Source organism: Psammomys obesus, unplaced genomic scaffold, assembly GCF_907164565.1.
Source record: "Psammomys obesus unplaced genomic scaffold, mPsaObe1.curated_primary_1811, whole genome shotgun sequence".
NCBI classification, from domain to species: Eukaryota; Metazoa; Chordata; class Mammalia; order Rodentia; family Muridae; genus Psammomys; species Psammomys obesus.
Window position 1 is genome coordinate 2,805,620 of NW_026591918.1, and position 13,781 is coordinate 2,819,400.

Below are 13,781 nucleotides of genomic sequence, written 5' to 3' on the forward strand. Positions count from 1 at the left end.
AAGCTTTGCCTCCCTTCTTGGGGTTTGTTTTTATTACATTTTTATGTTTACTTTTATTTTGTGCATAGGGGTGTTTTGCCTGCATGTATGCATGTGCACCATGTGGATGAAGTACCTGCGAGGGCCAGAAGAGGGCATCAGATTCTCTGGAACTGGAGTTACTGTCCTTGAGTCCTCTGGAAGAGCAGTTAGTACTCTTAACCACTAAACTGTGTTTTTAGCCACCACTACCAGCACCACCTCGTTGGGGATTTTACATCTAGACAGAAATCCAAAGAGATGCCTCGCCCAGGTGACGCCAGGTGGCACTTTATTACCACAGGTTTCTGGGAAGACAGGTCAGCCCTGTCCCTAGCACCCACATGCCTATAAATAGCTGCATTTGGCCAGCAGCAACCAGCAGAAAGTGAACGGCCAGTTCGCAGCGACCACTACCTTACAGGGACTCTAGATGTGTCCAGAACCAAGATTGACTCCGAGAGCCTTTGCAGGGACAAACACCCCCACCTGTCCACAGACCCATCTTCCTGACCATACTCTCTAAAACTCTCTTGGGCAAGTGAGTTGGATCAGTGTGTGAAAGCACTTGTCACACAGCCTGGGTGACCTGAGTTTTGTCCCCAGAGCCCACTGTAGAAGGAGAACTTAACCCCCAAAAGGTGCCATCTGACCTCCACACAGATGCCACAGTGCCGGCCTGCCCACACCTACATATGTGGATGAGTAACAACAACAACAACCCTCTTCTCAACCCTTCCTGCTTCAGGGTCAAATTCAGACCTAGCCTGGCCCGCAAGCATGGTGATCTGGCCTGTCTGCCCCTCCTGTGCTGGTCTGCCTCTCCCCAGTTCTTTCATTTTGTGCTGCAGCCAGATTCAAGCATTCCTTACCAGTGAAATGATCGATGCTGTCTTTCACCTCGTCTCTGTCTTGAATGCCCTTCCTTTCCTAAATAACATCTATTGCTGCTTCAGAATTAATCTTCACACTCCCGTCCGTCAGCTAGGAAGCCTTCCATTAAGCACTCCAGATTTGAATTATATTCTCCTTCTCTTGCTTCCGCAGCAGTGAGGGTGGTGGGGCTGCACCTTGAATACTAGTGGCTTCCTGGATATTCTAGGCAGCAACCCCCTTTGCCCCACCCCCGAGACCCTTTACTTTGTGCTTGGGAAGCTGGCTCATCAAGCTGCTCATGTGGGAGGCTGCCATCAAAGAAAACAGAGTCCTGCCCCCCACGCCCTCCCCCCACTTCTCAGGGAAGCCCAGGGTGCTCCTCTTACCTCTCACCACCAAAATCTTTACATTTGCTATTCTTGCTAACATATAGCAGTGATCTAGTTACCATAACCAAGGTGGCCTGATTTCCAACGCACGGCTCTTGAACTAGACGATACACTTGACTGAGGCTCTTTTCTACTCACTACATCAGGGGCTCTGACTGCATACCTGACAGGGTGAGGACTAGTGGGGGCTGGCAAGGACTATGGACATGTGACCTTAGATCCCAACATAATGTAGCTTTCAGCTATATCTGTCTTCTATGGGCCTGCAGCACCCCTAGGGTCAAGCAGAGGCAACATTCTGTATGGACTGCTAAATCGGAGAACATGGGGGACTATCCATGGCTGTTAGGGGGACCTGTAGGATGAGGTTCCGGAAAGCATCAAGCCTAAGGATGGTGGGATCTTGAAGGCAGCTGTAGAGCAGCCCTGTCACCGTGCTCCCATGCTGGGATTGGCGGCCCTGTTCCCAGGCACTGAACACTCAGCTGCTGGGCTGGGAGGGAGGCGGGGGTGGAAGAGTGGGAACAGCCAACAACTCCTGGGGACAACTGCATTCTCCAAGCCCTTTCTGCCAGGATCTGAGAAAGCCTGTTTACACGAGTCCCCCCTGTGGTCTCTGCTGCTTAATATGCCTTTTGAAAATGACGCTCGGTGGGATGTGTGCACATTTGTAATTACAAAGACCCGGCTGGTTTTTGACAATCTGTGCCTGCTAATTTCTCAGTGGCAAAGAAGGGAAGCAGGAAATGTCCCCAGCCCTGCTTGCGGAATGGGCTCCCGAGCCGTGTGGTGAAGTGCTTCTGTTTCTCTGAGCTCCACTAGGAATGAATGAGTTGTCCGGGGTGGCACAGGGGCATGAGGAGGTCATGTAAAGCTTCATCCTGTTTACCCTGTTCTGGTGGAAGTGCTGGTGTCCCTCCATATCAACCCTGGCAGGAACTGGGAGGACGAAGCAAGACATTCCCAGAACTGAGGCTGTTTCCCTTAAGTGGTGGGCGTCCTGCCACAAAAGCGACTCATCGTGGGGAGGGGAGACAAGGGTGAAGCCCGCAGGCAGAGAGGCCTTCCCAGGAACTGAGACACAGACCTGGGCTCGCAGGAGAGGGATGGAGCCTCAGGTGAAAAAAGGAGGGCTGAGACCACGGCCAACTCTTTGAAACTGAGCTGTGGTTGAAGCAGGGTCAACATATTCACAGGCAATCTGCCTCCTATCGATGTCTGGGGGGGAACCTACCTGAAAGCTGCTGAAACACTGGGTCCAGGGTTGCTTGTGCAGAACAGTGGCTCTTTGAAATAAGGTGTCCGAGAATTAAGTTTCCCCAGTGTTCCCAGGCTCAGACTTAAAGTTGAGGCGGGCGTTGGGGGAAGGGAGGGGGTAGAACTTGATGGAGTTGCTGATAGGTCTCTGCTGGCTAAAAGTGATGACATTGGCAAGAAACTGATCTTTCTGGGGAGCAGAAACTCAAGAGCCCTCAAGTGCAGAACACAGGCCGGCTGTGTGACCTGCCACACAGGCCTGGCTTTGATACCTAAGGAGGCGGTGGCAGGGACCACCTGGTATTGGGTATCCGTCTCAGACCAGATCCTGAAGGAGCAGAGCACTAGAAGGAGGCCTCTGATCTTGTCTCTTTCTTCTTTGCAAAGAAGCAGAACACACTCAGGCCAGAAGCAGAAAGCGTGTAATCGGTTTCCTTCCTCTGTGTCCCAGACAGGCAAATTGAGATCCAGATCCGTGGCCTCGGGGGACTTGTCCTCAGGCAACAGAGCACAGATATGGGACTCAGCGCCAGTGCTCTGGGTCTACCATACACTGCTAGATGAGACTGGGGAAAGAAACAAAAGTCAAAGCCCGAAGGCCTTTGTCACCGCAAAGCAGACCGGGGCCACAGCGCACCTCCATCTGGTCTCCTTTGCACTCATTTTGGGAGCCTGCTGTGTGCGGTTCCCCACTGTAAGCCGATGCCCACACCGCAGTGTCTGGCCAAGGCAGATCTCAGCTGTTGGTTGTGCTAGTTTAAATGCTAAGTCAGTCTGTGCAAAACAGACCCTGCTGCGCTTGGCTCCCTCCACAGGCAGACCATGTGTTCCCAGGCTGGTCCACGCCTGCCAGACTGGGAAAGACAGAGGTCATTTAATGACAGCATTACCTTTGCACAGAGGGAATACTAGGGACAGGCCTCCAGCATCTTAGGTCAGTCCCGGTGTGACAGGACTGGTATAGAAATGAAAGAGGCTGTCCTAAAGCAGTCCACTATTTGAGTCCATTCAGATACTAGAAAATATACCTTACACAGGGTGGCTGAGAAACAACAGAAACGTGGTGTTTTTCATGGAACAAAAGCTGGAAGTCTGAGGTCAGAGTACCAATATAACTGGCTTCTGGCGAGGGCTGGCTTCTGTAGGCAGACTACTGAGTTACACGCCCTCACACACAGAAAGAAGAGGAGCGGGGAGTGAGGGCCCGGAAGAGAGCTCAGCAGAAAAAGACAACTCACGGATTTTGTTTGGTACCCAGAACCCACATAACAAAAATGGCGGCTTTGGTATCTTCGCACAGACCTGTTGCCAAAGAAGAAAAGATAGGCAGATCTCCAGGTCTCACTGAGCGCCCAACTTACTCTATTTCTAAGCTCTAGGCCAGTGAAAGACCTTGTCTCAAGATAAAGGTGGACAGTGCCCGAGGAATTACATCTGAGGTTGTCCTCTGGCCTCTCCATGTATTCATACACGTCCTGCTCACACATGCATATGCACACACAAAAGAGTGAGAGAGCTCTGGAGGGTCCTTTCACTTGAGGGATTTAGAACTTAGAGTGAAATGATAATCAGAATAGAAATGACTACTAGATCCAAGAATCTATACCAGAGACAATGAGGGAGACAGCCCTTTGGTCTCTCGGTCAGATCCCCACACAGCCTTGCTGAAGCTGCTTTCTCCTCACACTCCTGTTAGGATGCTGACTTCCGGTGGAATGGGATCATGGAATGACGTGAGCAATTGAAATGTGAAAACCTCCATTTTCTTCCATGTGTTTTGCTGTTTGCCATTTGGAGTGAGCAGCCCCAAATGCCACCATGTTGTGCACGTATCATTCCCAATTCCAAAAGCACAGGTGCACTTTTAGGCTCTGGGTTCCAAAGCACCCTTATGCTATACATACATGGGGGTGCCAGAATGGCCACATAATCAAATCTTCCTGTTTGATCATGAGCACTCCTTAGCCCAGGGGAGAAGAGAAACAGAAGGACAAGCTGTGTACAGCACACTCCTCCTTCCGGAAAGTCCAAGTGAAGGACACAGAGAGAAGTTTCTGGTTATAACAGGCCTCAGAGCCTGAAGGTTGCACAGCTTTGTGGGGTTGTGAGCGACAGGTGTTCTAGGTTATTTATTTGCTAGGATAGGGTAATTTAAACCCTAAATATCCCTCAGAATTAATGTCTTGGTCCTTTACATGACACGACTTGATGCTAGTATAACCTTTAAGAAATGGGTCTAATGAGGGGTCTTTAAATCTTAGGGACCGTTTCCATGAAGGAGAGAGTGGGACCTTGGCCTCTTCTTCCCCTTATTTTGCTTCCAATCCATGAGGCAAGTTCTGCTCTGCAACAACTTCTACCACAGTGTGATGCCTCACCTCGAGTCCAAGAGCAGTAGAGCCAACCAGAGGCTAGAGTCTCTGAAACACTGCACCAAAATGTGCCTTTGCTCTTTATAGGTTAATTGTCTCCACTGTTTTGTTACAGAGTTTGAAAGCTGATCAGCACACCAGCAACTGAGAGAGTTTACAGAGCGTGAGGACAGAACGGCTCAGGGAGCTTCCCTGAGCTTCTCTACCAAGCCTTATTTTATCAAAGTGAACGACGTCGGCTCATTGAAATAGGAGAAATCCCGGTAGAACAAGGACATTCAGGTACCCTGGGAATTGCAGATCATGACTTCTGTGAGCCTTTTTTTAGCTCAATTCACTCTGATTTTACAAGCATACTGCTTCGTGGACAGCTGGGGCCAGTGGACAACTGTCCACAACACTGAACAGCACACTGAGGCACCCACTGACAGCTCCAGAGGAGTTGAAGGTGGCCTCGGAAGGTGGCCTTGGTGCTCCTTTGTGCTTGCAAGATGGTAACCAACACTGACATCACCTGGGGCTCACGAGCCCCAGAGAGCCTCAACTGCACACAGACCCATGAATCACAACCTGTATTTTCCAGGCTCCCTGGTATTCATGAATCAAATATGAAGTTTAAGGCTCTCAGGCTGGAAATAGTGGGTTTGGTGTAATGGAGAAAAGTCCACTTCAGAATCATGAGGCTCTGGCAGGCAATCCCTCTCCTGGACAAACTCTCCATGCGTGGCCTTGGAGAAAGCAAGGCGTGTTCCAAAGGCTCTCTCATCTGGAAACAAGGGGGCCGGACTGGCTGCTCTTTATTCTCAACCTCGCAGGCATCTCTCCTATGAGATGGGAGGGGGGAGCCCCCTCGGCTAAAGATCAGAGAGATTCTTGCTGTGTAAAACACTCCCTAATCAGCCTTATGTCAGGTCCCCGCCCCCCGACTAACCACAGTGACAAGTCCCAGGAGTGTACCTTGTCAGGCTGTGAATAAAGTTCAGGCAGCTTGGATAATTACCCTGACACCGCCTAGAGTTAGCTTCCCAGCAGCTCGGGAACAGGCCCTCATGATTACAGGAACACACACACACACACACACACACACACACACACACACACACACACACACCATGGCTTTGGGCAGTTTGGGGCAGTACCGGGCCCCATTGCAGCTTCCAGCCTGGGGTAGGAGATTCACACTCAGCCAGAATCCAGTTCCTGGGGCCTCGGGGAGGTTAGCAAGGCACCGCTCTGCCATGACCGTACGGTCATTTTCCAGTGCATTGTGAGCGAAGCCGTGGAAGCCTCTCAGACAACTCTTTGCTGTTCTCACCTGGTATTTCTTGGACCTGTCATGCCTAGAATCTTCCAGATTCAAGACAAAGCAGCCAACACGAGCTCTGCAGAGTCTGTGCCCTCCAAATTCTCCAGTCACCCTGCATCTCATGAACGCCTCACCTTCTCAGGCCCCAGGTTGCTCAGCTCACTATTGAGCCCGGTGCCTTCGTCTATTCGCCCCTATTGTCTCTTTATTCATTTCTGCACTTAGACATGATTCCTCTTCATTTGTCAGATCTGTACCCCACCCTGCCTTCACCCCATAGCTCTTTCCCTCTGGCATATGTTGGCATACATGTTTGTATGTCTGTGTATGTACTTTATAGAAGCCAGAGGTTGACACTAGGTAGCTTTTTCCATCTGATTTTTTTAGGACAGGGTCTCCAACTACACCTGTAACTTACTGATTCCCTAGACCAACTGCCAAAGGGCCCCAGAAGCCTCCTGTCTCCCCTCCCAGCACTGGGATTATGACTATGTATTCCCATGCCTAATTTTTAAATGTTTAGAGATTTATTTTGTTTGAGTGCTTTTGCCCGCATACACGTGTGTATGTGCTAATGAGTCTGTGGGGTTCAGAAGAGGGTGGCATCAGATCCCCTGCAAGTAGACTTACTGATGATTAATTAACCACCAGGTGGGTGCTGGGAACCAGACCTGGGTCCTCTGCAAGAGCAATCAGTATTTGTACGTGCTGAGCCATCTCTGTACCTCTGCCTTTTAAACATGAGTTCTGAGGATCCAAACTCTTCTCCTCACACTTGCCTAGGAGGTTTCACGGCCTTCTGAAGGTTAGGAGCCATATTTTTATAGAGTCCTAGGCTGTATTCATCATACTAAATACAACACTATGCTTTAGAACACTTTCTCCATCCCAAACATTAAGTGCTATATTGGCAGGTGTATCATGTACACACACACACACACACAAAGGCAGGGGTCATGTACACACACACAAAGGCAGGGCCATATGGAAACACACACACACACAAAGCAGGGCCATGTGCACATACACACACACAAAACAAACTTGGTCAAATCAGCAGTCTGACACCAGATGAAGAAGTCTTGTGTCTTGCATGGGACATGAGATGGCAGGTGGGGCACTTTCTCAAGGTGATGGGGAGAAGAACAAGGCCTCCTGTCTCTTAGTCCAGAGCCCATAAGCTCACCTTTCTGTATGCTGTCTGCTGAGTTCAAAGGCCTGTCCCAGGTATAGCCTTTCATCTTGACTAAGACATGCAGCCTTTTCCAAAACCTCATCTTCAGAACCGAGGAGACATCCTGAGCTCCTACAGCCAGGGAATGGCAGCTAGAAGCTAGGATTGCCTCCACATGTCTTAAGCTCATGCTGTCCCCAAATACCATGCTTTGGTTTCCTTCTTTAAGGAAAGCAATGCCTATTAAAAGCTCCATTTCTTTGCAAGTGGAAGTAGCAGAGCTGGCGCAACTGTCAAGAGTCTGTGGGCAAAAACTGTGAGAAGGGATAGGATTGTTTTCCATCATTGGGGAGAAAGGGTATCTATCATTATGCATGTATTAAAATGCTTGTGCTAGGCCCCAGAGCATCTTGGTAGGAAGAATGTCCTTTTATTTACTTTGTGTGCATGTGTAGTTGGGGGAAGGGGTTTCAAGTGTGGTTGCTATGTGCACAGACAGTACAGTATGCACATTGAGGTCAGAAGACAACACTTTGTGCTGTTCTTCACATGCTTTGCATCTTTTGCTTGAGTTGGGGTCTTTCACTGCCCTGCAGTCTTACCAGCTAGGCCAGGCTGAACAGCCAACATGACAGAACTCCCATGAATCCTCCTGTCTCAACCTCCCATCTTGCAATTGCCATGATCACTGGTGTGGGTCATCATACCTGGCTTTTTAAGTGGGTTCTGAAGTTCCAAACTTAGGTCCTCAGGATTTGTGTGTTGTTTTTAAACAAAACCCCAAACATTTGATTTCACCAATAAAAATTCAGGACGGGATCTAGAGTGAAAACCTACTAACTCAGACAGGGAGAGAAAGCACCCAGATGACCTTCTTCCTCGGCTGACATCCCAGAAGGGAAAAGCCCCTTCTCCTTCTCCATGCTGTCTTAAAAACTCTTCAAACTGGATGTCCCTCTTCTCCACTTCCTTTGTGTCTCTCTCTCCATCCTCTAGACTACCTCTCATTCCCTAATGGTTTCTTCTTATGTTCATTCCCTGTCAACTGGTTGTTTGACCTATGGTTAGCTTGATTTCATTCTGTTTACAAAAGCTCTTGGATTAAAGGTGTGTTCTAGGGCTGAGTCACACAACACCTAGAAACAGGTTTTTCCAGTACACAATCTTGGGGTTCACATTGTGATCAAATATCCTGCAATAGTTGTGCTACTAAACCATCTCTTTAGCTCTAGTTTTTAAACAAAAATTCTCCTTCTATCCATTCTCCTTTCTCTTTCTCTTTTATGTTTCTTCTCTGGCAGCCCACTCATCTTACCAGGTAGCTTCCCACTAAGCTGTGTTGTAAGGCTTCTGTTCTTGTGTGAGGGTGGGGTGCAGAACAGAGGACACAGTACAGTACCGAAGTTTGAAAGTTCTGTTCAGTTCTGGGCTGTAACCCAGCTCTGTCACTGTTCTGCCTCTGCCAAGTAGCTTTGTGTCTCTGAGCCTCCATTTTCTCATGTCTATATAGGGAATAATAATAGTATCAGTCTCTTGGGGGATTTCATTAAAAGGGAAATAAATGCAGGCAGTAGCTAGTATGGAACCACAATCCTATCCACAAGTCCAAAATTAGAGAGTTCTTGAAACTTGAAGCTTTTATGTAACTTTCTTGGCAAGGAAATCTGACCCCAACTAATATAAGACAACTTGAATTGTTATGGTGGTGACGGAGGCTTCTTTCTTCAGAGTGGGATGCAGAGATGGTTACATGTTTGACATCAGAGTGATACCTTAGAAGCACCAAGGGAGTTAGGTAACATACACACTGTGGGTAGTGCCTTGCCGTTGAGAGTGTAGGATGAGAATGCTGTGGAGATGGCTCAGTGAGCAAGAGCACCTGCTCTGCAAGCCGGGGAGGGGGGCATTTCAAATTCCCAACATCCATGTAAAAATCCAGGCCGGCCTGCCTGTGTCTGTAACCTAGCCTCAGGTGACAGAAACAGGAAAATCCCAGGTACTCATTGGCTATCCATCCTAGCCCAAATGGTGAGATTCTGCTTTGGTGAGAGATCCTGTCTCAAGAGAGTAAGGTAGAAAGCAATTGAGGATGACACCAGATACCTTCTTCTGGCTATTACATGTGTGCATGGTACACATGAAGGCAACACACACACACACACACACACACACCATGTCTAGAATACATGAATGCCAAAACACAAATAGCTAACAAATACGTCACATCTTACATTGTGGACCTGCAGAATGCCTGTATTCTAGTTTCAGGGCCTGTTGCAATGATAAAATAACACACGACAAATGCAAGTTAAGGGAGAAGGGGTTATTTGGCACCGAGATCCAGAGGAAGTTAAGGTGGCAGGGGCTGGAGAGAAGTAGAGAACTGATGACATCGCATCCAGAGACAAGAGCACAATGGATTAACATATATGTGCTTGTGCTTGTGCTTGTGCTCATCCTACTTTCCCAACTCTTACGCAGTCGGGATTCCCCGTCCAGTGAGTGGTACCACCTACCTACAATGGGCTGCCTTTACACTTCACCTAACTTCATCAAAATAATCCCTCATAGACACACCCACACACCAACCTAATCTACACAAATTTGCAGTGAGATATTTTTCCCAGGTGATTCTAGATGATGTCAAGTTGACAATCAAGATCATCAGCACACCTGGCCTTGGTGCCTGTTCGGGACTTTAAGAAGTGTTAGCCTTTCTGCCTTCAAGGTTTGTCCCAAAGGCACAGAGACAGGTATGCATACAGACCTGTGCTCAGCTATTATTCATTGACGGAAACCATCTGTTTGTTTAACTTAACTTCCTGCAGCCAAGTTCCATCTTAGGTCTCTCTGGCACCAAGGGAACACCTGTGCAGGTGGATGGTAGCTGATTAACACTGGTTGATAGAGAGAGACTCTGGAGTCAGAACCAAGGCAGATAGAAGAGGGACATGGACTAACAATGCCAACAAGGTGGCCCAACGGATGTCATCAACGGTAAGAAGGCTAAAGAAAACACTGTCCTGTCTGGGTAGTTTTCAGTGCATACTGGGGAAATGAATCAAGGGATTCCCAACATCTTTTCATTTTGCAAATAGTGGGGGAGAGAGAGTTTTATACAAGACACAAATCTGCTGTAATTAAGATCAAATTTAGAGATCGAATGTGCTGTGTGCAAAACAAAAAGAAAGGTTAAGTTGAGAAGACTTGTTAAGACTGAATCAGAAACCTTGCTCTGAGCCTCCTGGCAGCCAAGAACAGAAGGAAACATGATGATTATGTGTTCTTGGAACAGAATTTTGGTATTTGTAGTTGCAAAACAAACTGTCCCAAACCACATTGCCCTAGGACAATCACCGTATTTGTTCACTGTGCTACAGACTAGGAATGTGAAGGGGGAGGGGCGCTGACAGCTCATCCCTGATATGCTTGGTATCAACTAGGGTAGATAGAACTGAAGGATAGGCTTTGAAGATGTATTACTAACCCTAAGGCTGGTGTGCCACTATTCATTGGCTTATCTTTCTCCAGACAGCATTTCACCATCCAAAGCCTGAGGGAGAGGAGGAGGCTTCTAGCTCATATGAAAATGGTCTTAGGGTATTTGCATTATGTTTGTATGTGTTGTGTGTTAAGCATATGTATGTGTTCAAGTGTGTGCATATGGACATGCAGGTGTACACATGTGTGGGTACACACACGTGCATTCAGTATTCTGAAAAGAGGTTAGACATGCACGATGGTAGCCAAGGGTGGCAGCAGGACAGATTTCCAGGATCTGGCTCCATTGATCTCTCTGTTGAGTTCTGACGGTCCAGGACATGACAGAGGGCTTCTCCCTAGTCCCAGGATGCTAATAACTTCATGGAGCATCAGGCTACCTTCTAGCTTCTATCCTGATACATAAGGCAGATGTAGAGAAACCTCCAACTCCTGACCTTTGTTAGTATGACCCGCTTTTAAAGAGAGTGGGGAATGAGGAGGACAGAGCTGGTTCTGTTTCGGTGCTGTTACCTGCTAGGTGTTTGGACCCCCAGTCTGATGTTTCCCTTGATGTAGCCACAGTCCACTGACCTGAGAGCTGTTGCTCCACCAGAGACTCGCCAGTACTCTGCCTCCTTCTCTTGAATTGGGACATCTCCATGTCTCCTTTCAGTAAAGCGTTTGTCCTCCTATCCGATTGGATTTGATAAAACATTACCATACCAGATGCCTACAGTTCTGTGCATTCATTGAATTCCTGATGAGTTCATTCATTAAATTCATTTAGCAATGGACTCCTTATATCTATTTGTCCTCAGTTCTCAGGAAGCTAATATTTAAAATTAATATATTAATAATTATAATTATAAGTGAAGTAAATGTAAATAATTAAATTTTACCAAGTTAAGGGCTAATTTTACCCACTTTGTTTCACAAAGGATGAGTAAGTGTGTCTGTGTGGCCCCTGGGTTCCAGCTCTCTTGCCAACAGTCACCTACCCCATTTGAAGAGGAACCTAGAAAGCTTGCACCCTGGCCCATTCTAGTTCAAGTTGGCTGCAGGCCAGTGATTCTTGCCCTGAAGAAAATCCTCCCTTTTAGCCTTACTTTGATCCTCCATCTCAGACACTTTTATTCCACGGTCAGGTAACAAAGGTTAAAATAGATGGCCGCTATTTCTAGGACCCAGTCCTTCACTCTTACCTATGAACTGCAGTGAGACAGCATGGCCATCTCTCCAAGGCAGCCAAAGCCTTGGAAATTTAAAGCTTGATCCCATATCCCAGCAGCAAATTATTTAGAACAAATCCTTGGAGTCCTATAGCCAGCATTCAGCATCTGGGGAGTTGAGGTAAAAGGGCACCCCATTCTTGCAAACAGTCACTTCAGTATTTTCCTGGAATGGGGTGCCTATGCCCTGTCTTACCAGGTGGAAGCTAAGGGGAGTTCTATGCCCAGGTTGAGGTGAGGTGTTCTTCGGCAGATATGAAGCAAGAAGGAGTCAGGAAAACAGAGCTATGACACCAAACAGAACAATTCAGTGTTGCTCTCTGTGAAGGGAAGGCCCTTGGTGCCTGGCCCTCTCCCCAGGTGAGGTATGGCCTGGCACCATTCCCTTTCTGCCTGCACATTTTCAGCTCCCCACTTCCTAACTGAAAAATTCCCCCTTCTTTTTAAATTGCCAAATAAGTCTCACTAGACTTTACCCCAGCCCTCTGCCTGCCAGCTGGTGGAGAGCTGGGTGCATGTTCTTGGGGATCCCTAGATGGATGGCTTTACGGTTTTAGAAGAGGACGTAGCCGGGCCCCGCTATCACATCCTGTCCATTCAAGTGACACAAGGCATAGCTGCTTCCTTTCTCTTCAGAAGCCACTCTTCTAAGGAGTGTGCAGCAAACTTCCAGATCAAGGCCTACTGTTCTTGGCTTGGGAACTGTTTTTAGCACAGAATCCTCAGCACAGACATCTCAGCGGTGGAGGAGGGCAGACCTTTCAACTTATCAGAATGCTGCGTGTGACTCCTCCGCTCTGTCCCTGGCGTGACTTTACACATCCTTAGGACAGCTTTCAGAAAGCTTGCTGCCTGCTGCCTGTACTTGGGGAGTTGTTCAGAACTATATGTGGATTTGTTGGAATCAGGCAGAAGGAAGTGAAGACACCCTCTTCTGATACATGACATGTGAGAACATTCTCTTGACAGCAGCAGCCCCCAGTAATAGTAACAGCTCCTGGGGCCTTCGACAGGCCTCAGCCCATCACCTTCAGCACCCTGCCAAGATCCACATCTTCCCTGGGGCAGGAAGAGGAGGGGATAGGGAAGCAGAGGGCCTGGAGATTAGGGCTCAAGAGAAATATCAAGAATCAGAGATAGGTTGGGTGGAGAGATAAGGGGCTAGTAACACAAGGAAAAACTGAGGTAAAGAGGGATAAAGACGGTAGAGGAGACCCAGACTTGGGAAGCCAGGTAGATGTGGAACAGACAGTGCCAATAATGGAGACTGCTAAAAAGTGGCCATACAGAGAGGCCATGCCTAATTACCACCCCCAAGCTTCCTTAGGGCTGCCTAAGTCCTGAGTATATCTTCTTTGCCTTGAGGCTCAGCAGCTTCCCAAGGGAAAGAAGTTAGAGTAGGGGCCTCACACCATGACACCATGACAATAACACTTGGAGCCTATAGAGGTCTCCAGGATACAAGGTTAGTTGGATTTAGGCTCTGGGAAACAGCCTTCACCCTGATGGCAAGATGAAGTGGGGATGAAGACTCTGGGTGAAGCTATTTATTTCAAAAAAGAAGATACGACTTTCTTCCATTTAAAAATAACCCTTTCCAACTCCTGTTCCCTCATTAGAGAAGAAAGCAAAGCCCACTTATTGTGGAGAACTTGGGAAATATGAAAAGATGCAGGA